Source organism: Eptatretus burgeri, chromosome 10, assembly GCF_056783735.1.
Source record: "Eptatretus burgeri isolate ZD-2024b chromosome 10, Ebu_testis_v1, whole genome shotgun sequence".
NCBI lineage: Eukaryota > Metazoa > Chordata > Myxini > Myxiniformes > Myxinidae > Eptatretus > Eptatretus burgeri.
Window position 1 is genome coordinate 25,727,708 of NC_140970.1, and position 24,450 is coordinate 25,752,157.

The 24,450-nt window shown below is 42.7% G+C and overlaps 1 protein-coding gene, 1 long non-coding RNA gene and 1 other non-coding gene across 5 annotated transcripts in view; 2 read left to right on the plus strand and 1 right to left on the minus strand.

Annotated features, from left to right (window-relative positions):
* The window catches only part of LOC147018116 (IQ motif and SEC7 domain-containing protein 1-like), a 396,789-nt gene that overhangs the window by 139,425 nt on the left and 232,914 nt on the right, over positions 1-24,450 (plus strand). The window lies entirely within an intron of this gene.
* The window catches only part of LOC147018117 (uncharacterized), a 104,663-nt gene that overhangs the window by 32,355 nt on the left and 47,858 nt on the right, over positions 1-24,450 (minus strand). Inside the window, exon 2 of the long non-coding RNA XR_015062288.1 lies at positions 19,593-19,719. This is a non-coding gene — a long non-coding RNA (uncharacterized LOC147018117). The remainder of the gene's footprint in view (positions 1-19,592; positions 19,720-24,450) is intronic.
* LOC147018118 (U2 spliceosomal RNA) lies at positions 8,702-8,884 on the plus strand. The gene has a single exon (XR_015049001.1). It is a non-coding gene; the product is annotated as a U2 spliceosomal RNA (small nuclear RNA).

Here is a 24,450-nt window from a genome sequence, read left to right on the forward strand (position 1 = left end):
ACACACACACACACACACACACACACACACACACACACACACACACACACACACACACACACACACACAAACAAACGGAGGCAATCAACATACTTGTCAAAACAATAAAATTTGCCAAGTAACAAACAAACAGAAAGCAGTGAAAACATAACCTAAAGAATTAAAACATAACATAAAACAAGAAAGGGTTGCTGTGTGTAATGTCATCGTTAATTCTTTTTTGTGTTTTCTCATTACCTTTTGGCTAGCAGGATAGACAAGATGTATGCACACTTACCTCTGAGCTGTCTAGCCTGGGTTTGAATCCTGACCCAGCTTTAAACTGTCATCCTGGTGTTTTGCAGGCGGGTCGAGGCATCAATGTGTGTGCTGCTCTAAGATGTGCATTAAACTTGGCGTCGATCTGCTGTCATTAGTTTGTGGATGCTAAATATTCCAGTGTCCTTCACAAAGAGTAGTCGAGCTATTACCGGCACCCTGAATAAATTACAAATTCCTCCTCAAACCCACTGGGGGCACTGCATCAGTGGCACAGTTGCATCTCTGCTACCCCAGGAAATGATGCTACTCACAGCCATATGCTGTATATAAGAAGGAAAGAAGTAGTCATCACCATTTGTAGTCCTGGCTGGACATGTGTTTATAAATTATTTATTTTCACAAGGTTTCATGTTGGGACAAAAATACTCACTGCAGTGAAGTTGTGCAATGAGAAGTCCCCCCATCAGTGAACAGGTAAAAAAGACATAAAATGTCATAGCCCCCATTGTTTCAGTAATTTTCTGTGTGGAGTTAAAGGGCTAGCCTATATTTACGTACAACTAAAATGGCCATCAGTCTTCCAGTCGGCCATCTTTGATCAGATCACAAAATAAAGTGATTCACACGTGTATACCATCATGAATGTGCTTGTGCCGAGTTTGAACAAAATCGGACTATGCATGTCTGAAAAATGGTTGGGGACACATTTAAGTATCAAAATGGCCACCAGTCATCCATCTCAGATCTGATCTTGAAAAAAAAAAAAGATGTGCTAATGTAAGCCATCATTCATTATCTGTGTGCCAAGTTTGAACAACATCGGTAAATACTTGTCCAATAAATGGTTGAGGACGTGTTCTCAACATCAGATTTTTTTTTTACAACTAAAATGGCTGTCAGTCTACCAGTTGGCCATCTTTGGGCAGATTGCAAAATACAGTTAGGTGCAACTGTATGCCAGTTTGTACTGCGCTTGTGCCACGTCTAAACAAAATCAGATCATGCCTGTCAGAGAAATGGTTGGGGAAACATTTAAGTAACAAAATGGCCACCAGTCATCCATCTCGGATCTGATCTTGAAAAAACAAAAGATGTGCTGATGTAATCCATCATTCATTATCTCTGTGTGCCAAGTTTGAACAATATCGGTAAATGCATGTCCAAGAAATGGTTGAGGACGTGTTCAACATCAGGGTTTTTTTTTTTTTACAACTAAAATGATTGCCAGTCGGCCCTCTTGGATCTGATCTCGATAAAAGTTTGACATGCCTATCGCCGCCAGTCAGCCATCTTGAACCTGATCTCAATTTTTTTTACATGCTTACGTATTCCATCATGTGTTGTCTTTGTGCCAAGTGCAAATAAAATTGGTCATGTCCAAGATGTGGTTGCGGATGCACGCACGTACTCACGCACAAACCTGAAAATCGAGACCAAATCCATTTGCCCCCATTTCCAACAAGGGCTAAATAAGTCATTCGTTTTGCCCCCATTGTCATTTGCCCCCATTTCCAATAAGTCCAACAAGGGCTAAATAACCGAACACTACTTTTCACAATTCCATCAAGCTGGGAACAGTGTAGACCTTAACTGAAGAATTGGAAATGAATAACACACAGTACTGTTTTAGGCTCTGAAACCTTGCAAATGTATAAACATTTTGGTCATCTTACTCGTACAATAAAAAGTATAGTATAAAAAGTTTTTTTGTAATGTGTATACAAAGCCAGTAAACAGTTTGCAGTCTTTCAATGGCAGATAATGGAAACCAATGAACAACTGGGGAGCCCAGAAAATGTCTCTTATCTCGTTCATGACAAAACTTATAAAGGAGTAATCTCTTTCCAGCAGTCCAGCATCACAAAATAATGTCAGATTTATATCAACCACCGACCGATATTGAGTAGAAATGTATTTTTAAAAGATTAATTTTTTTGTGAAAGTGTGCAGGTGAGACATTTTGAAGTTGTGCTGTTTGGTTCCTAAAAACAGAAGTGAGTTATTGCCTACTAAGTTTTCTCTTGAGAGATCCCAGACCTCCATTTTGACAGGAAATGATATGCATAGGAGACCTGATGGCTCTAGATGTTGAGGGTCAAGCCAAGGAATCCTGGATGCATCTTTAGGGCAGGAAGGAACATCTGTGCCACGTTCTCGGATAGTTCTTTGATGCTTCCTCCAATCATACTAAAATAAGGCAATTGTATGAATGTATGTATGTGTACAAGCTTGGTGTTGACTGAACAGTTAAGGTGGCTGACTTAAGATATTTGGGTCTTGAGTTTAAGTACCCTCTCATGCCGCTGAAATAACACCACATGTGTTGACTCAGCCTGTCATCCTTCTGAGTTTGGCAAAATGAGTACCAGCTTAAAGGGATAATAAGCCATTGAGTATCCTGCTTCAGAGTTGGTGACTTGTCCAGGACTGTACTCCTTAGCCAAAGGAAACTGCTTCAGCGGCCCTATGCGCATCGTGGCGTAAAAGAAATGGTTATTGTATTATGTATGCATGTATGTCTGATCATGATAGAATCGAAAACGGATAGCGCAATCTCCATTAAATTTTTGCCTACATGCTCAGGGTGGCTAAGGCCATAATATGGCCACAAAATAATTCTCCCTTCATCCCCCCCGTACTCCCCACCCATGAGGATGGGGGAGACAACTTGCGATTTTCACTTGTACATGGAGAATAGTGCAGGTGGTTTAACAACTGACCCATGCTGGAGGGAGTGGGTAATTGACACCTTTTTTTGTTTTTGCTCCCAGAGGGAACAGGTATGACTAAAACTAAAAGGAAATGCGTCCGTCCGTCCCTCACGTGAATTAGAAGCAGGATCTCGAGCTTTAATATAGCGGTTCCTGCTGTAGTGGAATAATTAAATGGTACCATTGGAAAGCTAAAAATCGATTTCCTTTGTGGGAATCGAAAAATCGATTTATTTCAAATAAAAATTTGTGTGCGTTTCATCATGAAAATCCTTGGTTTCAAAGCCAGTATTGCCAAGATAGAAGAAGGAATTGAAGCTTAATGTAGTGGTTCCAATTGTAACATTAATTATTCTACTACAGCAGGAATTCTTTAGAAAGGATACGCAAGGAGCACACACATTTTCCTGCAGTCTTCTTAAAGCAACAGAAAAAATATATAAAAGTACACTGAAGGAATACCTCAACAACCATAACCCCAACGATAGCAACATCAACAAAACAAGTATGTGTCATAAATGATCCTTTTTTTCTTCTTTCAGGTGTTTCACCTTCATTTCACATCCTCATTAAGACTCACAGATAGACATGCAACATGTTTGTGAAGTGCAACATGCTGCCTTTTGGTTAAAGCCGTCTGCTAAGCGACGGGGACGCACGGCTATTATTTAAATTATACAGATCGAAGTGAAGTTTTTTTTTTTTCCTTCAACAAAACATTCAAATCTCACAAAAAAATTATTTTATTACACAGCTCGGCTTATTTCTTCACCGAGTCATATTCCCAGAGGGAACGGGTATTTACTAGTTTCATCAAATTTCTGACAGTAATGGCATTCTTCAATCCTGGGTTTCAGGAAAATTATCACATGAACACCTGCAGAATACATGTCAACCAGGAAATAGTGAGTGTAATATCAGCACAAAGCATGTAAATGTAATTGAGGATGCACATGAGGGGGTGCCTGTCAGCTTGCAATGCAATACAGCAATACAGGAGTATAATTAGCAGAAACCAATATAGGCGTGAAACATGCCTTGTTTAAACAATGAAAGGTTTCCCACATAAAAAGGTTAGAGAAATACATGAGTCCATTCACTACGATAAATTATTCAGAGGCAATGAATCGGTAAGTTGAGACTTTCACCAGGGAAGCCAACTCCGTCGCCATGATCCACGTACGGCCTAGCTCTGTGAACACTCGTGTTTTCCTCCTGGATATCCTCATCCTTTGTATGATACAAGTCTGTTGAATGCAAACTCGACGATTCGCATGATAAAGATAACACAAATTCATAATCATATGGGCTAGACGCCAGGTTCCTTGTGCGAAAAATATCAGTAACTAGCAGAGTACCCACTCTCCGGCTGGGTGGAGTTTGTGCTTACTTGCTGGAAGAGTTTGAAATATCAAATAATCTTGTTGCTCTTGGGACCTCCAATGAAAGCGAGACAATTCTAATTTTGCGTATTAGGAGTTTCCCGTCCTATTTATCCATGGTACTTGATCTCGTACTAGTTACCGGACAAAGTAATGGGGCTGGTCCGCCACAATGAATAAATAACCCAAACAATAACAGCGTTAAAGAGAAATCCAAATTATTATTTTTTTTATTTTGGAAAAATATTTTGCAGAAAATCTAAGTGGAGACACCCTGAGTGTGCCCTGAAAATTTCGTGTTGATTTGTCCAAGGGTCTCTGAGTAGTTACTGGACATACAGACATACATACAGACAAGCCGGTAGGCGGACATGGGTAGTCGAATTTAGTCATTTTTCAGCCGTTACTAGCCAACAAAAGCGTCCATAGCAACGGTTCTTTCTCACACATAACTAGGACATACCATGAACCTACCATACCAGTTTCATGTATATCTGACTCATAGTCTCTGAGATATAACGAACTTCGTTTTTTTATTGTTTTTGACCAGGGTTCATTCAGTCTATTTTCTCCGACAGTTTTCATAGGATCCGGCTGGAAATTTTTGACAATATGGCTGAATGTACTGCCCACAGTCGCTCGTGGCCGGATTTTTGATTTTCGAATTTTTTTTTTTTTATGATTTTTCAAAAATTTCAAAGTCCCGTTGCTCGTCAACGGTGGTGTCCATAGCAACGGTTCTCATTTGCACACAACTAGGTCATGGTATGAACCTACCAACCAAGTTTCATCGAAATCGCCATTGTATTAACGGAGCACTGGAGCGAACATACAGACATACATACAGACATACAGACAGACAGACAGACAGACAGACAGACAGACATATCGACGGAAAAAGTGATAATAAGGGTAGATCAAAAAAAAAAATTTTTTTTTTGACTTTATCGACTACCCAACATATCGACGGAAGTACTGATAATAAGGGTAGACTAGATTGACTACCCAACAGTGCTCTGTTTTATATCTTGGATGGGGGTGGGGGGGGGTTAAAGTAGAGGTGGACGTGCAAAATATCTGTTGTGACGCAATTGAGGGTACATCAGCCACAAAGGAGGGATGGAACCAAAGGATGTTTAAACGCAAATGTCTTTACTTAAGAAGAAAAAGAAAATCAGCAAAATCAGAAGCTGAATTTGCATTATACAATTGGCAAAGGGTATTGGAATTACAACTTCGCTCAGCAGTTATGTACCCTGTAATTCACTGAACCATCTGTGCTTTGCATGCCCTTTTCCTGCTCTGGTCAACAGCATTGTACAATTTCTTCAGTAATGGACGAAAGGCTCAAACTTTGATTGTCACCAATATGAGGCTGAATCTTCTGCACAATAATTGTCACCAATATGAGGCTGAATCTTCTGCACAATAATGTTTGTTTCAACATAAATGCTTTGATTCCAAAATAAATCGGTACATTTAAAGGCCTTTCTTACCTCATACTTACTGCTTTTTTATAGTGAAAAAAAATAGAATGTCATTGTTATCATTGTTATTATTACTACTATAACTACCGTAATAATTTACAGTTGTCAAAAATATATCTACAATTGTTTTGTTGTATCACACACAGTTGTAAGTATATTTTAAATATTCTCCAATTTTAATTTAATTCCCATTGTATCTCTACCATTTTTCATTCTAATGCTTTGATGGTTCTTCTTGAAAGTATTTTAGGTGATGTTTGAGACTGAAAAATGTCCGTTTGTTTGTAAACATGATGCAATAGGAAGTCGTTTATCCGTGATCAGGGGTTTTCTCTCTATTTTTTGTATTTTGAGTAATTTTGTTATTTTTGTCTTCGAAATGCATTTCAAAGTGTAAAATAATTTTTAATCAACAACCAAATGCACATATTCTTTTCACAGTCCTAGGCCATATCGCCATTAGTCAAGAGACATTTCTTTGCAAGAACCCATCCTGGACAGGTCGCCACTCCGATGCAGAGTAGTTACTCGACTGAAGATGTAGGAATATGTAATTTGTTCAGGGTGTCGGCTATAACTCACCTACCATTTGGAAAGCATACCATGGGATCTTTAACTCCCATCAATGAGGAGGGCTGGCATCTGGGTCCTACCGATGGATGGCACACAGTGATTCCTCACCCTGCCTGCAAAACACTCAGGATAACAGTTTATAGCTAGGTCGAGATTCAAACCTCGGCTAGACAGCTCAGAGGCAAGTGTGCGTACCTCTTGGCTTTCCTGGTAGCCCTCGAAGTAGCAAAACAGCAATTTGATTCCTGTGTTTATATCCACGATTCATATTTACATTTATAGGGATACAAGACAAATTATAAATGCATCATGGCAACCCTTGTGTCATACAATAGCAAATGCCCTTCACACGTCATCATTCGATTCACTGTTAAAGAAATGCTTCAAAAACAACTAGGGAGAAGGACAGTTATTCTACTGTTCTGGTTCTAAATGGAGGATAATTCATGATATTTTATCTTTGTTTAATGTAATCAGACATTTTGACACAGAACAAGATTGAGGCAGACGGTGAAGTGTGACATCGATAATATTGTTGCATTCAGGTAATGCAAACCCAGAAACTCAGATTTTGCCAGACTATTGATTCAGAAGCTTGCCAGATGTTTCTTCATACCCACCACTTGTCATAAAGGCACTCGAGTGGTGCTTGGCAGGTCCTATTATCAGGAGTGTGTAACTGCAATTTGCCCCCTGCTTTCCTTCTAACTCAAGACAGCCAGTCAGTAATGATCCCAGTTTTCTTTCCAGCGGTTACTCCAATGTTGTTCCTCGATCAAGTCGATCTAATTATTTCCTTCATCTGCCCATATCTCCTGTCTATCGTCGGCCTACTTCATCTATATCCTTCTCCATTTCCTCACCCCTGGCCTCAACTCCAGTCTCTAAATGTAACTCTGCCGACAATGCCTAACCTTGAGATGTATGACAAATGAATTCTGTAAAAAGAGAAACTTTCCATTCTCTATAAGCACCCTGTATAGCATCACTTTACCCATCATTACCTAACTGTCTTGCCTGCATCACAGCTACCCCCTGTGGTAGGCCTTTGACACAGCAACCACGCCCAAGGCCTTGTGCCCATGTCACGCCTTGCATCCTTCCGCCGTTTTGTTAATTAGAACTCTCAAAGCAATCCTGCTGCCATGCACTAATTAATGGGGCATTGGGCTCCGCAGGGGTGTGCAGGAATCAGATTGGAGGGGAGGGTGAGACTGTCAGGGAATTCTAACTACCTGCAGGTTTCTGTTCTCATTTGAAAAGTTTAATCACTTTCTCACCATCTATTTTTGGAATGTTGCTCAGTTCAGGGCTAAACAGGCAAAGGGCCCTTGCTTATAATACCTTAACTTCTCATCTACAAGACACGATGATAGACAACACAGGAAGTAAACCTTTCACCAGGTAAAACAATTTGGTTGTACCAATGATCATGATAAGTAGTTTCGGAACGTTATTATGACTGTTATTAGGGGACCAAGCCATTCTAGCTGGCTATTATTATTATTTGCATGTTTTGTGTTTATTTTTACACAAAGGGGCTTGTGACAATGAGAAATAACAGGACATATACCCAATGGTAGCATAGACCCATGTTGGGGTCCGAGGAATAAACAGCACGACTAATGATATATTTGGAGCACGTAAAGAGCAGTGGTCAGATGCCAAGGAACATGGTGATTGATGGCAGTAAGAGTGGCCTGTCAGAGTTGTCCGCCCTTCTTATCTCCCCTATCACAGTACTTTTCGATGTCCATGTGTCCCTGTCTTTGCTTGTCTGTTTTGTCTCTCCACTCCTCTCTTCCTCTTTTCTCTCTTGTGGTTTTTTGCTTAAATTTCTCTGTCTCTCTCTGTCTCTCTCTGTCTCTCTCTCTCTGTCTCTCTCTCTCTCTCTCTCTCTCTGTCTCTGTCTCTCTGTCTCTCTCTCTGTCTCTCTCTCTCTCTCTCTGTCTCTCTCTCTGTCTCTCTCTCTCTCTCTTTCTGTCTCTGTCTCTATCTCTCTCTCTCTCTCTCTATCTCTCTCTCTGTCTCCCTCTCTCTCTCTCTCTCTCTCTGTCTGTGTGTCTCTCTCTGTCTCTCTCTCTCTCTCTCTCTCTGTCTCTGTCTCTCTCTGTCTCTCTCTGTCTCTCTCTGTCTCTCTCTGTCTCTGTCTCTCTCTGTCTCTCTCTGTCTCTCTCTCTGTCTCTCTCTCTCTCTGTCTCTCTCTGTCTCTCTCTCTGTCTCTCTCTCTCTCTCTCTGTCTCTCTCTGTCTCTCTCTATCTCTCTCTATCTCTCTCTCTCTCTTGTTTCTCTTTCTCGTTTTCAAGTGTATTAACTGTTCTTATCAGTTTAATAGGTGATATTTCCCGCAATGCGGGACTAGTCTATTAAATGGATTTTCAGTATTGGAAGTTGAATTAGGACGTTGCTCTATCCGCTGCACGCATCGACCTGGTATTGCAGGTCTCTCTCTCTGTCTCTGTCTCTGTCTCTGTCTCTGTCTCTGTCTCTGTCTCTGTCTCTGTCTCTGTCTCTGTCTCTGTCTCTCTCTCTCTCTCTCTCTCTCTCTCTCTCTCTCTCTCTCTCTCTCTCTCTCTCTCTCTCTCTCTCCCTCTCTCTCTCTCTTCATCCATCTCTATTTTCCCTTATCTTTGTCTATGTGTCTTCTCATTCTGATGGGGATATTAAGTCTGCACACTATGTTGAAGACCTCTTTAAAGTTTTTTTTCAGTGACACTTTAGGATTGGATTTAATCAAGGTTTTCTTATTCCTTCACCCATTTCGAAATCTAATTTCCTCTTGCTGTTTCTGCCTCTATTTCTTTCTCCTGTTACATCCCTACCCTTTGTCATGCTGATGCTGCTTCTCAGCTTGATAGCTTGCGACTGCCTTGGTTTCTGACATAGTTGTATTAAGCAGTTTGTCTTGTTGATAAGTGGTCGGATAAGCCATGGCATCACCGCTTTGGCTACGAATTATCTTGACCTCCTGTGTGCCGAATCTTGGCTTGATTTTATAAATTTAAGAACTTTGGCTCATGCATGTTTATCAGTTTTGATGAACTTACATTTTTTAAACCTTTTTTTCATATAAAAATTATTCTGGACATATTCCCATTAAGTTGGAAACGATTTTGTATAACACTGCTGTTACAAGGAAATACAACGAAATCGTGACATAGGAGGAGGCCAATAGCTCCATCATGCCTGTTCCACATCCACATCATACATCTCCAGCTCAATCATTCAATCCACAAGCCCATTCAACATCCGTGGCACCAACCCCACCCACATCACGATCCCTATGCAGCTCAATGTTCACTCAATGGGAAAGGAGGTGGCGATCTAGAATGAGCTAAAAGCATGGATAACGAGGTTCAGGTCGTGGACAAAAATGGAAGCACCAAGTCAAAGTCACTTAATAGAGCATTGGGCCACCACATACAGCCAGTACAGCCTGTATGAGCCTTCGCATAGAGTCCACCAGCGTCTGAAATTCTGCAGGAGGGATGCGGCACCATTATTCCATGAGAAAGTCAATCAACTCACACCTGCTTGATGGAGGTGGCAAATGCTGTCTTCAGCATCATTCCAGAATATCCCATAAATGCTCAATTGGGTTCAGGTCTGGTGACTGAGAAGGCCATGACATAAGGATAATATCACTGTTGTGCTCATCAAACCATTGGTTGACCACACCACACATGGTCTGTGGATGGGGGCATTGTCATCCTGGAAGATGCCTCTCCTGGCAAGAAATAAATGCTGCAACATGGGTGAAGATGATCACTTGGGACCATTAAGTGGGATTGGGATTGACCTAGCCTTCTTTAGGAATGACTGCACCCAAACCATGCCAGGAAAATGCACCCCACAACATTACAGAACCACCGGAAACCTTCACTGTTGGAAACAAGCACTCAGGGTTGTGGAGTTCTTCAGGCTGGTGCCACACGTGCACTCATCCGTTTGTTGAGAACATGGTGAAGGATGATGCACCCCACAACATTACAGAACCACCAGAAACCTTCACTGTTAGAAACAAGCACTCAGGGTTGTAGAGTTCTTCAGGCTGGTGCCACACGTACACTTGTCCATTTGTTGAGAACATGGTGAAGGATGATTCATCTGACCATATCACATTTATCCACTGCTCGGTAGTCCATTGCCTGTGCTCTTTGCACCACTGGACCTGCAAACGTGCATTACCAGGTGTGATGAGTGGTTTGTACACTGCACCCTGACTATGGTATCTCATGCCGTGGAGTTCTCGGCAGACTGCATTTGTTGAAACTGGCTGCGCACACACCAGGTTGAAATTTACAGTCAATTGATCTGCAGTTGCTCACATGCTTTGCCTTGCACTTCAAATTAATGCATGAATATCACAATCCTGGAGTATGTGCTTCTGCCCACTGTTGCCCTTTGCTAATGATGTCTTTCCCTCGGAGTTCCATGCCGACAACACCTTAGACATCATTGCTCGTGAAACATCAGCACATTGAGCTGTCTGTCACTGAAGCTCCTGCCAAACACTCCCCAATAATCGCCCCTCTTTCAACGTCATTGAGGTCTCCTCTTGCAGCCATGCTCGCCATAATTACAGGCAACCCAGGCCTGTACAGAATTTTTTTACATGACCCTGAAACTGGCATGCTGGGATGTTATTTGCTTAATTAATACATGGGCCACACCTGTGTGGAAGCCGTTGCTTTCACTATACTTGGTGTCTCTCATTTACCCAGGTGTTTACATTTTATGTTATACTACCTGTACATCACTAACTGTACATAAACAATCACAATATTTCTGGATTTTTATTGTTTATTGAGGTGGATGGGAGATAGGTAGAAAGTGCATTTAGTAGAGGGTTGCATTAACACATGATGTGACATGTTGATGCTTGCCAACACCCACAAGGCAGCTTGAGAGAATCAATATGCCAAGATACCAAGAGACCTCAACATTCACACAAAACCCACAGATTACCCATTTTGATACCAGTCTACCTTCCATCACTGCATATGTCCCTGTAACCCCTCTATCTCCATTATCTTAGTTGCCTATTCAATTCCATTTTAAACAAATTTACTCTACCTGCTTCTATCTTCTTCCAAAAAAGACCATTTCATACATTAATATGTGCAAATTATCCGAACACCAATGCTGTTTTAACTTTCCCCTTATTTTCTCTCAACCTGTACCCCTGGTCTTGTTACTGTCCAACCTGGCAAAAAGCTTTTCTGCATATATTTTATTAATGCCCTTCACCATTTTAAACTCTTCTGTGACATCTCCTCATCGCTTCCTATCTAAAGTAAAAAGTCTGGTCTCCTTCAGCTGCCTCTCATATCTTAGTCCAGCACCGAAATCATTCTGGTTGTTCTGCACTGAACTTCTTCAACTGAAGCTACGTCTTTCCTCAAATATGACAACCAAAGCTGAACACAAATTAGAGAGTTCATAGAACACTTTAACCCACACAGTCTTGAAAAAAGGACATGGAAAGGGTTATCATTCCCTTTGCAAGCCAAGACATGGGTTTCTGGCAGGCTCAAAAAAAACATTGAAATTCCATGTGATATAAAGAATGAACTTTGAGAAAAAGATGCACAGACGATTTTTTTTTTGACGAGGTTAGCTCATGTGTTGCATCATCGGGCGCCATCTTGTCTGAACATCGATGGTCCTCCGCCCTGAGAACACGAGTGGAAGATTTGATTGGTCAAGACGGCGTACAATTTTGCCGAAGTACTGCTAAACTGAAGGTTTTTCAAAGTGCAAACAAGGTGATTTGTGTTCGATAGCGTTAAAATATATAATTCAATTGAAATAAAAGAAAGCTTTTAAAGGTCGCAGAAAAATGCATTGAATCGGAAGTTTACCGCCGTTGATGCATTTGGTATACACCGTCTTTTGCACCACCTTATTTAACACGTTAAATTATTTATTTGTTTGTGTCCTTTATGATGTCCCTAAAAACAGTAAGTTTGCTGGTCGGAATGATTTTCAATTTTTTTGGACTGCCAGACAGACACACAGACTGAAGCAATTGCTTTCCCCCAAGTGCGCATGCGCACGCGGGACGAGATGCCCGCCATACAATTTGGCCAAATTCAGTCAACGTACTACTAAGCTGTAGGTTTTCGGAAGTGGCAACAAGCCGATTCGTGTTCTCGTGTTCAAAATATGAAATTCAATTGAAATTAAGTTTCTCCTCGATCATAGACTGACGGACAGACAGAGTGAAACAATTGCTTTCCCATGCTTTGCATGACGTGTACGGGGTAATAATCAAGATAAGTCTTCACTAAATTCCTGTACAATGTGAGCACTCATCGAAAACATATGCCCCTGCAGATACAACCTAATATCGGATTAAATTTTTCTACTGCTACCTGCACTGTGCTCACTGTATTTACAACCACTCCGAGGTCTTTGCCTCATGTAACATGCTCCAAAACTACCATTTGCATTATGTACTTGCTATTTCTATTATTTCTGACATTTTCTAATTTCTATTATTTCTATTATTTCTGGCTCAATATCTTACATTTTCTAACATTTAATTAATCTGCCATTCCTTAATCTGATCAACTCCCCTTCCCCCTCCTTCTCCACCACCTTTGCTATCTACCTTGCCTCTAAGCTTGGTGTCGCCTGTAAATTTAGAAAGTCTACTCCAAGATACTCAACTATCCAAATCATTGATTGAAACAAAAGGGCTGCGATTGTAGATCGCTGATGGTTCCCAGGATAGCCAACTTGTAATATTAGCCAAATGGTAGCACTTGAAATTCTGCCTCACAATGAAAAAAACTTTTTTTTTTCTCCCCCAAAATCAGGACACCACTGACACCAAGATTCAGCGCTTGACACCTCCCTCAAGGAACGATAATTACAAATAAACAAGAACTGGTCCGAGCCCTTGTTGTTGTCTTCTATGCACCCTGGTCCTCATTCTGCCGAAGGATGACAGGCTGAGTCAACCCACCTGGTGTTATTTTGACGCAACGGCAAGGGCTCAAACTCAAGACCCTATAAAGATCTCAAGACAGCCACCATAACCGTTAAGCCAACACCAGGCATGCCCGAGCCATGATCTATGAGGTACTCCACTATATACAACATCCCAGTCTGACATCTTCCCATTGACATCCACTCTTTGTTTCTTATTCTTGAGACAATTATTGATCCAGTTTTCCGCTCTAACAATGACTCTCAAAAGCCCTAACCTTAACTAATAGCCTCTAAAATGGTACATTATCAAATGTCTTCTGGAAGGCAGGTATGTTACATATGACATCCACTGGACTCCTTTAATCCACCCAATCCACTGCATTACCTTCATATGTACATATAAAAAGGTGTGTGACATCCACTGCACTTGATTCATCTACCAAACTAACTTCCTCATAGAATTCTATCATTGGTTAAACATGATCTCCCTTTAGTAAACTCATGCTTGCTATCTTGAATTAACTTGAAATTATCGCGAATCGATTCCTCGTCTGATCTTCAATCAGTCTTCCACACCGAAATGAAGCTCACAGGTCTATAGTTCTGCGGTGCTTTCCTTGAGTCCTTAAATAATGGTGTTACATTTGCTAGTCCCCTAATCCTCTGGTATCTGCCCTGACTCAAACAAGCTATTGAAGATATTTGTTAAGATGAATCTCACTTGTCTGCTCTGCAATCCATCTAAACACTCAAGGATGTATCATATCTGACCCTGGAGCAGAGTCTTTCCTTAGCTTTCCAAGCTGTCTTCTTATATGCTCCTTACCTTTGCACCAGAAACCCATCCAACAGCCGTTCCTCACCTCTGCGAACCATCTTTTCTGCGACTGGTATATCCGCTTTGTGCTCAGATGTAAACGATGATACAAGATAATTAATTAATAAGCCTCCCATCTCACTTCAGCCACTAATCTATCTCCAGGTGATATCCTTCAATGGGCCGACACCTGTCTTGGCTTGCTCCATTCCCCTTACGTCTTAAAAAAAAAGAAAACCTTGCCATTATGTTTAATGTTCCTTGTCATGTCCCTGTCATATGTAATTTTGTTTGTCTCAATAGTTTCTTAACTATCCTCAGTTTACTCCTTTACTTATGCCAATCTGCTTCCTCTCCAAGTGATTCCTACCACGTGAATCCCTTGTGCTTATCCCGAATACTATTCCAAACCTCATACTAAACCGACATAGTCCCTTTATGTCTCTTTCTTTGCTCCTGATTAGAAGGTATTTCCTTTGCATTCTGCCCATTTATTCCTTGAAGAGTACCCATTTCTCTGATGCTGATTGCCCTCCTATTAGCCTGGCCTCACAAGGATGATGGCCCAATCTATACCAACTAACTCTCTGTTCATCCCTTAAAAGTTTGCCCTCCTAAAATCCCATTGTTTTACTCAGCTATCATGAACTCCAACTCTTAACAAAAGCCTTGTTCACACAATGTTGTAGTTACTTGTCCCCAAATGGTCACCTACTTCCACCTTCTCCACCACACATGGATCATCCACCTTCTTCTTGATCTTTCGTGTGCAGCACAAGGCTGCAGGATAACATCTTGGCTGAGGGTGTGGTTGTGCCGCTGATGCAATGCCCTCTGCTGTTTATGGCAGGAATTTGGAATTTGGCCATGGTGCTGGTGACAGCTCGCCGACTCTTTGTAAAGGACACCATGGGATCTTTAACGTCCAGCAAGAATGCTGGCAGATGGGACGCCCGTTTAACATCCATCAGAGGGACGGCACACACATTAATGAACCACCCTGTCTGTAAAACACTGGGATGACAGTTTATAGCTGTGTCAGGATTCAAACCAAGGCTAAACAGCTTAGAGCAGAGTATGTGTTCCTCTAGGCCATCCTGTCAGCCAAATCATCCACCAAAAATAGGTCAAACAGCCTGCCCTCCTCCTTTTAGACTTATCTACAAACTGAAATATAGCAATCATAGCTTAATGTAAAAATTACTGGTACTCTTCTGTCCTCTGCTTTCCCTGTACCTGGACCCCAATCTATACCAGGCAAATTTGGAATCGCCCATAACAATTACTGTTACCTTTCGACTCAACATTTTCATTTTCTCTCGAAGCTTCCTGTCCTGCTCTTCCATCATTCCAGAAGCCCTGTAACAACATTCCAAGAGAACCTTAATTTTCTTATTGTCCCTAACCTCTATTCACATGGAATCCTCCACCTCAGTTCGTCCTCCATCACTTTCTGTTGATATAAAACTGTCTCTTACCCAGATTTCTCCACATCCTCCTGCTTCTCTTTCATGACACACCTCTCCATCTTGTAACCTTATAGTCCTGTCTTCCAATTCCTGCACTCATTAAACCAGGTTTCACTTACTGCACTTGTATTAAAAATCCTCATAACTTTACAGTATTACTGGTGTTGGCTTAATGGTTAGGGTGGTGGGTTTGCAATCCCAGGGTCCTGAGTGTAAATCTTGATCGGCTGTTGAATTCATTCCAGGTGGGGTTGACTCTGCCTATCATCCTTCTGAGGTCAGCAAAATGAGTGCCAGCTTGCTGGTATCCTGTGTCGGAGTAGTGACCTGTTCCAGGGTTGTGCCCAATAGCCCAGGAGACTGCTTCGGCAGCACCAATGCTCTGTACAGAATATGGTCCCAATGGATTTAGATTTGGATTAACTACAGTCCAACTACAGTCCTCCATCTTGATATTGAAACTCCTGACATTGAAATATCGAACATTTTAACTCCTTCTTTCTTGTCATTCTTTTTTCTTGTCTGGTTAAGGTTGGAGGATTTTTCACTGCTAATTACCCCCACCACCGAAGGTGGATGGAGGTTGAGTTTTCACCCCTGTCTGTCTGTTTGTTTGTCTGTGAGCAGGATATCTCAAGACGTTGTGGACCGATTCGAATGACATTTGGTGGACATGTTGGGTGTGTCAAAAGGACGAAACGATTAGATTTTGGTGAAGATGCCAATCCAGATACTAGAATTTTAAATGTGATTCTTCAGCATTGAGAGATGGAGCCAAAAACTATCCATAGCACGATATCTCAAAAAGTTGTGGACGAGTTATTACAAAACTACGTGGATGAGTTGATTAGGTGACAATAACAAGCCTATTCCATTTTGGCTCAGGTGCAGATCTAGATCCAGCCTCTTAGTGCGATGCAAAACGTAAATTGTTCAGCCTGGCGGCGGTATCTGCTCTCCTGAATGCCATTCTATCTGTCCGAAATACGAAATAGGAGTTATAATACGAAATGTGAAATAGCTATTCTTGGAGTGAATTAAATAGTAGTTTACTCTGAAGTGTTCAAAGATTAGTATGGATGGGCGGAGAACTGAAAGCAAGAGGTTGTAAAGTGGTATTTTCTGGCATTCTTCCAAGGAACTAATTCATGAGCGGAGCAATGAATATGAACCTGAGGTTGTAAAAATGGTGCTTGCAGCAAAGTGTAATGTTAGTGGGGCAACTTAGCATAACAATTGTGCATTTTGTGAGGAAAGCACCAAATTTGGCACACTAGTAGCCTATCATATTATGAACAGATTTGGATATTGGGCCATCTCAAAATTTTTGATGGCAGTGGAAAATGGCTGCCACAGCCATCAGCGGCTGAATTTGAGATGGCCCAATATCCAAGTCTGTTCATAATATGATAGGCTACTAGTGTGCCAAATTTGGTGCTTTCCTCACAAAATGCACAATTGTTATGCTATATTTAGCTAAGTTGCCCCACTATGTTGAGAGAGCAGTGGAAAGTAACTTTGGGGCAGAAGGACTGCTTTCAGAATGAAGGGTTGAGCCTAAATAGCAGTGAGAAGGAGTGTTTGCGGTGGGAATTGAGGAGGGAGTGAGGGATTATTTATTTATTTTTGGAATAGAGGGTAGATGAGAGGCCACAAGGGGAGAACCACACATCATTGTCCTTGTATTCTACCTTTCCCTTCCTGTTTCTACATCTTTTTCTACCCTTAATTCTGTCCCTTTTAGTCAGAGAAGGTGTTTTCATTTTGACACCTTTGCTGTTACGTGAACTTTATTGGCTTTATTTAAAACTAGCAAGAAGTAATTACCTGGCGTTGCCTGGTGCTGTTCTTATCCTGTTGGCATTTTGAAGAAATCAAATTTAGTTTTTTCAATTTTTTTTGTTTTGTGGAGGCCTAAAACACTTCCCCATACACACGAAGGAATGGGGTCGGGGATCATTTAATATTACTTTTCACATAGCTACAAACGCACAAAAGAGCTTTTTTTTTCTTTAATCCAGCATTTTTTTTTTCAAACTTTTCAAAAAATTTTGGCCAAAAGCAATCCCCGGCACTCAAACATGAACCTCTGAAAATTTGATGAAGATCCATTTGGCCTTCTCTGAGAAAAATGGCAACAGACAGAAACGGCTGTCTTATTGTTTTAAAAAAAAAACATTGCACACATAGTCGAGGCTCATTGAAGAGCTAGCATGAGTACACTGAACGGATCAGAACGCAACAGACAAAAGGAGCAGCAGAGAGAGAGGGGGAAAACAACAACAGCAGAGCTGAAGGCCAAGATGGAGGCAAACATGGCAAAGAGGATGCATGGGGTGGACAAGATGATGCATTGGGTGCACTCCAAGGAGGGAAAACTGGAGTTTTCGATGTGGAGGAGGGAGTGGTGATTTGGATTGGGGATGATTTGAGATGGTGGTGAACAGTTGTTGGAAAGAGCTGGAGGGAAGAATGAGATTGAAGAGAATGTGGAAGTTGGCTTGGCAGGTGGAAAAAAAGAGGAACAGATGAGTGGAGGTGACCAGTGATGCTGGATTTAGGTAGTTTCGCCAGAAGTGAGTTGATGGTGGACCGTGTGTGCCTGACAGAAGGAGACAAAGCACAGAAAGAGCAACGGGTGCAAGACCAGGATAGAGGCGGTAGAGGACAGAGAGAGAGACCACAGACATGTCTGTAATGGTGAAGTGATAGGCCTGTAGACAGCTTCTTCATTGCAAAAGATTCCAATGATATTGAAGGCCTTGGTTTTGACGGCATCAAGCTGTGGATGAAGGGTTTTTAGGTGTACAGGAGTTCAGGTGTGTCAAGGAAGGACTTTGCACGACGGAGTTGGCGGCTGTCTTTGGAGACCAACTTTGAAATGTCGTTTGCCCAAGAAAGATCATGGTTGATAGTGAGACCCAGAAGTTTGAATGAATGAACTTCCTCAAGAGAATTGTTAAGAAAGTAGTTGAGAGTGTTATCCGATGGTCCTTTTGGAGAGAGATAGTGAGAGTGAGAGATGTGTTAGGATTGAAAGACATATTCCAAGTGTTTGACCAGCTTGTGATTTTGTTAAAGTCTGAATTGGGAAGAGGCTGCAGCCTGCCTGTCTGAAGGATGGGGTACATCACAGATGAGGATGGAGTCATCAGCAAATAGATAAAGAGGATTTTCCAGTGTCAGAGAGATCATTTATAGTACAGTACTGTGTAGGTATTACCATTTTTGCATCAACATTCTCACATTACATCATGACCAAAGAACCTGTCGCCAAAGTGGATATCGTCATCTGTTCTTGAACAAATCTTGTTCTTAACCTACTGGTTGTTGGTTGACGTTAATGATCCCACAGTGTCTTCCGCGAAGAGTAGGTGAGTTATAGCTGGTGGCACCCTGAACAATAACAAATTCCTCTTCTGACTTAATGTTGGGAAGGCAATGGAAGACTACTTAGCACAACCCTTGTCAAGAGACTGCTTTGGCAACACTAACACTCAAAAAAAGAGTCCAGTACATTGATGATGATTATGATGATGTTTAAGACAACTGTTGGATTGGAACTTTTCATTTTACTAACATTATGTCCATGAATTCATGCATTCCTTTTAATATCCTTAATTTTGGTATTACACAAGCTTGAACAACACAGACATCTCTACAAAAGTTACAGGTGGAACATGTGTTGTTGTTTTTTCACTTTTGTAACGAATCTGTCCATTTCAAAACTAATTTTACTGGTGATCTGTCGTATTTCTCCTTGAAGATTACCTATTCTTTCATGTGTCTCTTTCTCTCAAGCCCTCTATGTTCCTCTTTTTTAAGGGTCGAGGGCTTATGGAGGAACTGAAAGATAATTCATGCACACACATGCAGACAAATACATGAAACAGCACTGGACTTGACTTTAGACAAACACAGTCGCTGAGTTGAGGGAAGTGACATATCTTACCAAGGCACTCTGGGTACCAGTGGTGACCAATGTCATTGTACTCTGAAGATGCCTCCTCTTCGATGCCCAGGTTGTCCGATATGATATTGAAGTATCAGCGATGCCATCTTCTATGATGTCGATCTCTCTGCACCCAGCAGGGCATTTTAAGGATTTTAGCACATTACCTGTAGGGTGATTGCCTCACCACTCCATTACATCTTTTACTGTGAGTAAACTCAGACATGCAATTCTGACAACTCCTTGATAAAAAATCCTCAGCCTCCCCTCCCAACTCTATCACATCTTTGCTCTCCCCCCCCCCCCCACCACAACCCAACCCCAAGTCTTCACCCTTCCCCTCCCAACCCTAAGGAATCAATCGCCTCCCCACACTCAGGCCTTCAAACACCCTGAAGCACCCCCTACCACCGAAAGTCCTCAACCCCCCCCCCCCAATCCTTACCCTTCCAAGTCACCTGTTCAACTCACAATGTGAGAAAATAGTCGGAAATAATAGCAAACCTGCATAACCTCCGCAGTAAAAGCGCTGCTTGAGAGAAAAGGTAATGCTCAAGGGTAAATCTAAAGGGTAATTCTAAAGGGTTCCTAAATTGGTGGCAGCAGTGTATAAATTGTGGGTGGAGTCAGGTGAACTGTCCATCCAAAGGGTAGAACTCGCACGGACACACGAGCGGACATATGCACGGCTCCTTTTATCTACATTATAAAGCAGGAATGTCAATCTGTCCATCTGTCCATCTCCAAACTACTCCCCCAGTTTTGGGGCTAGCCCCGCCAATCCTATTGTGGAACCTTTTGGCCTCCCAGTCGGTGTCCCACGGTGGGTGGGAGGTTTCATAAATACCTCAATACAACTATGATTTTGACTTTCGATCCGTACAAAACTGCTCCCGACCCAGATATAACGTCAGAACAGTGTTTATCTTCGTTTACCTCACAAGTGTTTGTAACATTGTATTTTATTATATTGTTGCGAATTCGCGCCCGCCAGCTTGCGAATGGCCACGTAACTCGAATCGCGGCACGTCGCCCACCGGACGGACAATTCTGTCGTGACCCTCTCGGACTAACGCCGGGAGCTAGTCACGGGTGGGCCTTTCGGCCTCACCACGATCGTGCCAATCGGCCCCCCGCGTGGGATAGGGTTGTTCGCCAAACTCGACCTACCTAAGTACCCACGCGGAGGGTAGACCGGGCGATCGCACCTCGCCGCAGGTCGACTCCGGACACGGGCCAATTAAGCGATCCGTTCCGTACTATCGGGATAACCGAGCGGTGTTATCGTCGGCCTCGACGGTTCCGATTAATTATCGGGCGTATTAAGCCCACTACCAACCCTTTACGTGAAGCAAGATGGAGATTCAATTAAAGAAAAGACGAAGCGAAACGGGAAAAACAGTTCAACATGATGCACATTTATTCTGCGGCACACGGAGAGCACACATATACAATTAAACAGAATGCACATAAAGCAATTGCAACAAAAGAAACACAACAATGCAGATCTACAACCGACTACGCGTACACACGGCAACACTTACACAGTTTTACTTTACAGATGCCGCCAACGACACATTTACTCAAAAGTAAAAGAAAAGGCCACCCTCAAAGACAATGGGGCAGACGGGGCCTGTGGGCCAATATTTGCGCGGGACCTGAAAGAGCGGTCAGGTCCGCGAGACCGGATGGATCCTACCCGTGTCTTTGTGATGATCCGCAAATGTGGCGGCGCGGTGGTGCCCCGACTTCGTGCTCCTTCGCGGGTTTCGTTGGCACTGCTTGGAGTCGGGTGGGAACGGGGCCCCCTTTTCGCACTATCTCAGCGCGGGGGAAAAAAGGGGGGAATTGTTGATGCTCTGGGGAAAGAGGATAGCTGGCTTGCTTGGGTCCCGCGACGAGCGATTCCACCGCGACCTCGTCGCTGACCGCCGTCTTCCTTGCCTCGGACCCGAGCTCTTCGGTCTCTTCCCCAATTCTCCTCAGCCGACTGCAGCAAACCACCTGTACGCCCTCGCCTCCCGACTCCACTCCGCACTCCAACCCGACTCTGCCCCAAAACTCTCTTCGCCCTTCCAAGGCCGACTCCCCGCTCCTCCAAGGCCGACTCCGCTCAAACCGACCCTCTCAAACCGACTCTGCTCAAACCGACTCGACTTTCTGCCACTCTCCGCTCTTCTAAAACCGCCTCGACCAAAACTGACTCGACTCAAATTCGCCCCGCGCTCGGCGCTTTATAGGCCGGCAGGAGAACCCATATGCAAATTTCTGGATCAGAACGAGCTCAGGGGTGTAGCCACGCTCGCCCATTGGACGGAGAAAAAGGGGCGTGAATCTCCCCTGATCCTAGAATTTGCATATCTCGATTCTACTCTGACGCGCCTGGAGGCGGGGCCAAACCGCCCCGCGCTTGCTGATTGGACGGATCAGAAGTGGGCGTGTAGCATTCCTGATCCGAATTCTCCTCGGAAAGGCCGCATTTTGCACTCGCGGCTCGGCACGCGTCCCGTACGAGCCCAGGACAGCCTGACGCTCCGTGCTCACAGATGGTGCGGGAATGGCCGCAGAAGGAGAGAGGTGAAGGTGGTGAGGGGTTTATGGTGGTGGTTTATGGCCATGGTGCCGTTCGGAATGGCGGTGATGCGATGTTTGCGGGAGCGAGTTGTGAAGGTAAATATCGTGGCTGTTGGCGTTGTTGTTGTTGTGAAGCGGCGTTGTGGTTGGTGGTTGTTGTGTGATGGCGGTTGAGACGTGGTTGGTTCAAAATAAAGACAGAACAGAAAAACGACTATCTCAAAGCGTCGCACCCCAAATGAATCACATTTATTCCCTCTAAACAACGCGTTTGGGGCTAACTACACATGTACTTACAGAGATATCTCACCTACGGGACCTGAATGGTGGTTTGCGAATTTCCTCAACCGCAACAATATTAATGGTAAAATATTTCGGTAATTTGTGATTGGAATGAAAACATAGAGATTGAGTTTAAAAGAGAATGAGGAAATTATGTGAGGGTTTCCACCGGTGACATTAGCGGATTCGGCATTTGCACTTTTGCCATTGTGACATCATAGAAATATTACCCACCTTCTGTTTGGTTCAGCTGCAGTAAGTTTTTTGCCCAAGTCCTTCACGAACCGGCTGTCCATGCCTGACGTTCGACTGAAAGTGCAACAGGAATGTTGAATGTATTGATTCATGGTTTGGCATTCGCTGTTTCCACATTGTCTGTTTGCATTTGGGCTCCCTCCCGTGCATAGCTCAGGTAACTCACTTGTCGTGTATAAACATCCTTCAATCCATGGATGCCAACTGACGGGGTTTGTCAATGCTCTATCTAGCTATCCTTTGAAATGCTGAACACCAAGTAAGGAAGCTGCACATCCCATTTTTAAAGTTTTGGTATGACTCCGCCAGGTTCGGAATCCAATCCCCGACCTCCCAAACTCTCCAACCGTTATGCCACCGAGTTTTGTTTTTTTAAATCTCTATTCTTCATGAATTCTATTGGAGAAGTACCAGTACCTGTGACATTTACTTTTTCATGTCATTACACTCAGCCCTAATTAGTCTCGCAGATTATACAGCTTATTTGGAGCTCCATTAATATGGCATTTGGGACATTTAGGATTTGCACAAAATACGAACAAAGTGCCAACAGACAAGGACACTCCAGTATAGATGTGATGTCTCCTAATGTCTGTTCGATGAAGTGAGATTTTTACTTTCATGGCGAACAAATTACCACTTACAGGGTGAAAAATGTATCACGCTAATGATATGTGGAGCCTGGAAAACACATTTATCTTTGCTGCTCTTTCTTGTTTTCTCATCCTGTTTATTTATTCATTTGTTTATTTGTATGTTTATTTTTGCTTCATTTTCTTGGTTTTTAACTTCTTTCTATTCCTACCATCATCGATACCTTTGCTTCTTCTTCTGATTGCCAATGGATGTTTTGTAATTTTAGTACCCTTGCATTTGTGGTCATGTCTTCTAGCTTTAGGTCATTTTGATTGGTGGTCCATGGTAATGCCCTTTCGATATCCCTCCTCTGCCTCAGTTGTACCAGATGATACCACAATGCTATTAGCAAAAAGATACACCCTGTGTATTGAAAAATTTGAAAAATAACCAAACGCACTCATTGCAGTGTTACTCAAAAAGCAAAAGTTCTAAACAATGCCGACACCTACCCCACCCAACCCCCACCATCACCCCCACTCTCATCATGTACCGCGTCCCTCCTTGAATCCAAGGAAAATTATTACAGGGCAGGATGGTAACCCTATGATTGATTTAGTGGAAAGATATTAAAAGCAAATAATGGGATAAACATTCAAACAGTGTGAGCAGAATAAATCCACCCACTTAGTGCAAATAGCCGTTTTGCCTGAAGGTGTGTGTGTGTGTGTGTGTGTGTGTGTGTGTGTGTGTGTGTGTGTGTGTGTGTGTGTGTGTGTGTGTGTGTGTGTGTGTGTGTGTGTGTTATTGTTGGTTGTTATCTCCATATGTGAGTTTCAGAAAGTGGAATGGAGCTCTCGCAGGTCTCAAAGTATCAACTTTCGGCTGTGTGTGGTATATGAGTGTATGAACGTGCTCACGCTTATATGTGTGTGCATGTGCATGCACGTAAATGGGTGCATGTGTGTGTCTGCATGCAAGTTGCTGTTATTGACTGCTATCTCTGCACGTGGGTGGGTTTCAGGAAGTGGAACGGAGACCTATCAGGTCTCAAAGTATCCACCTCTGATTGTGTGTGTGTGTGTGTGTGTGTGTGTGTGTGTGTGTGTGTGTGTGTGTGTGTGTGTGTGTGTGTGTGTGTGTGTGTGTGTGTGTGTGTGTGTGTGTGTGT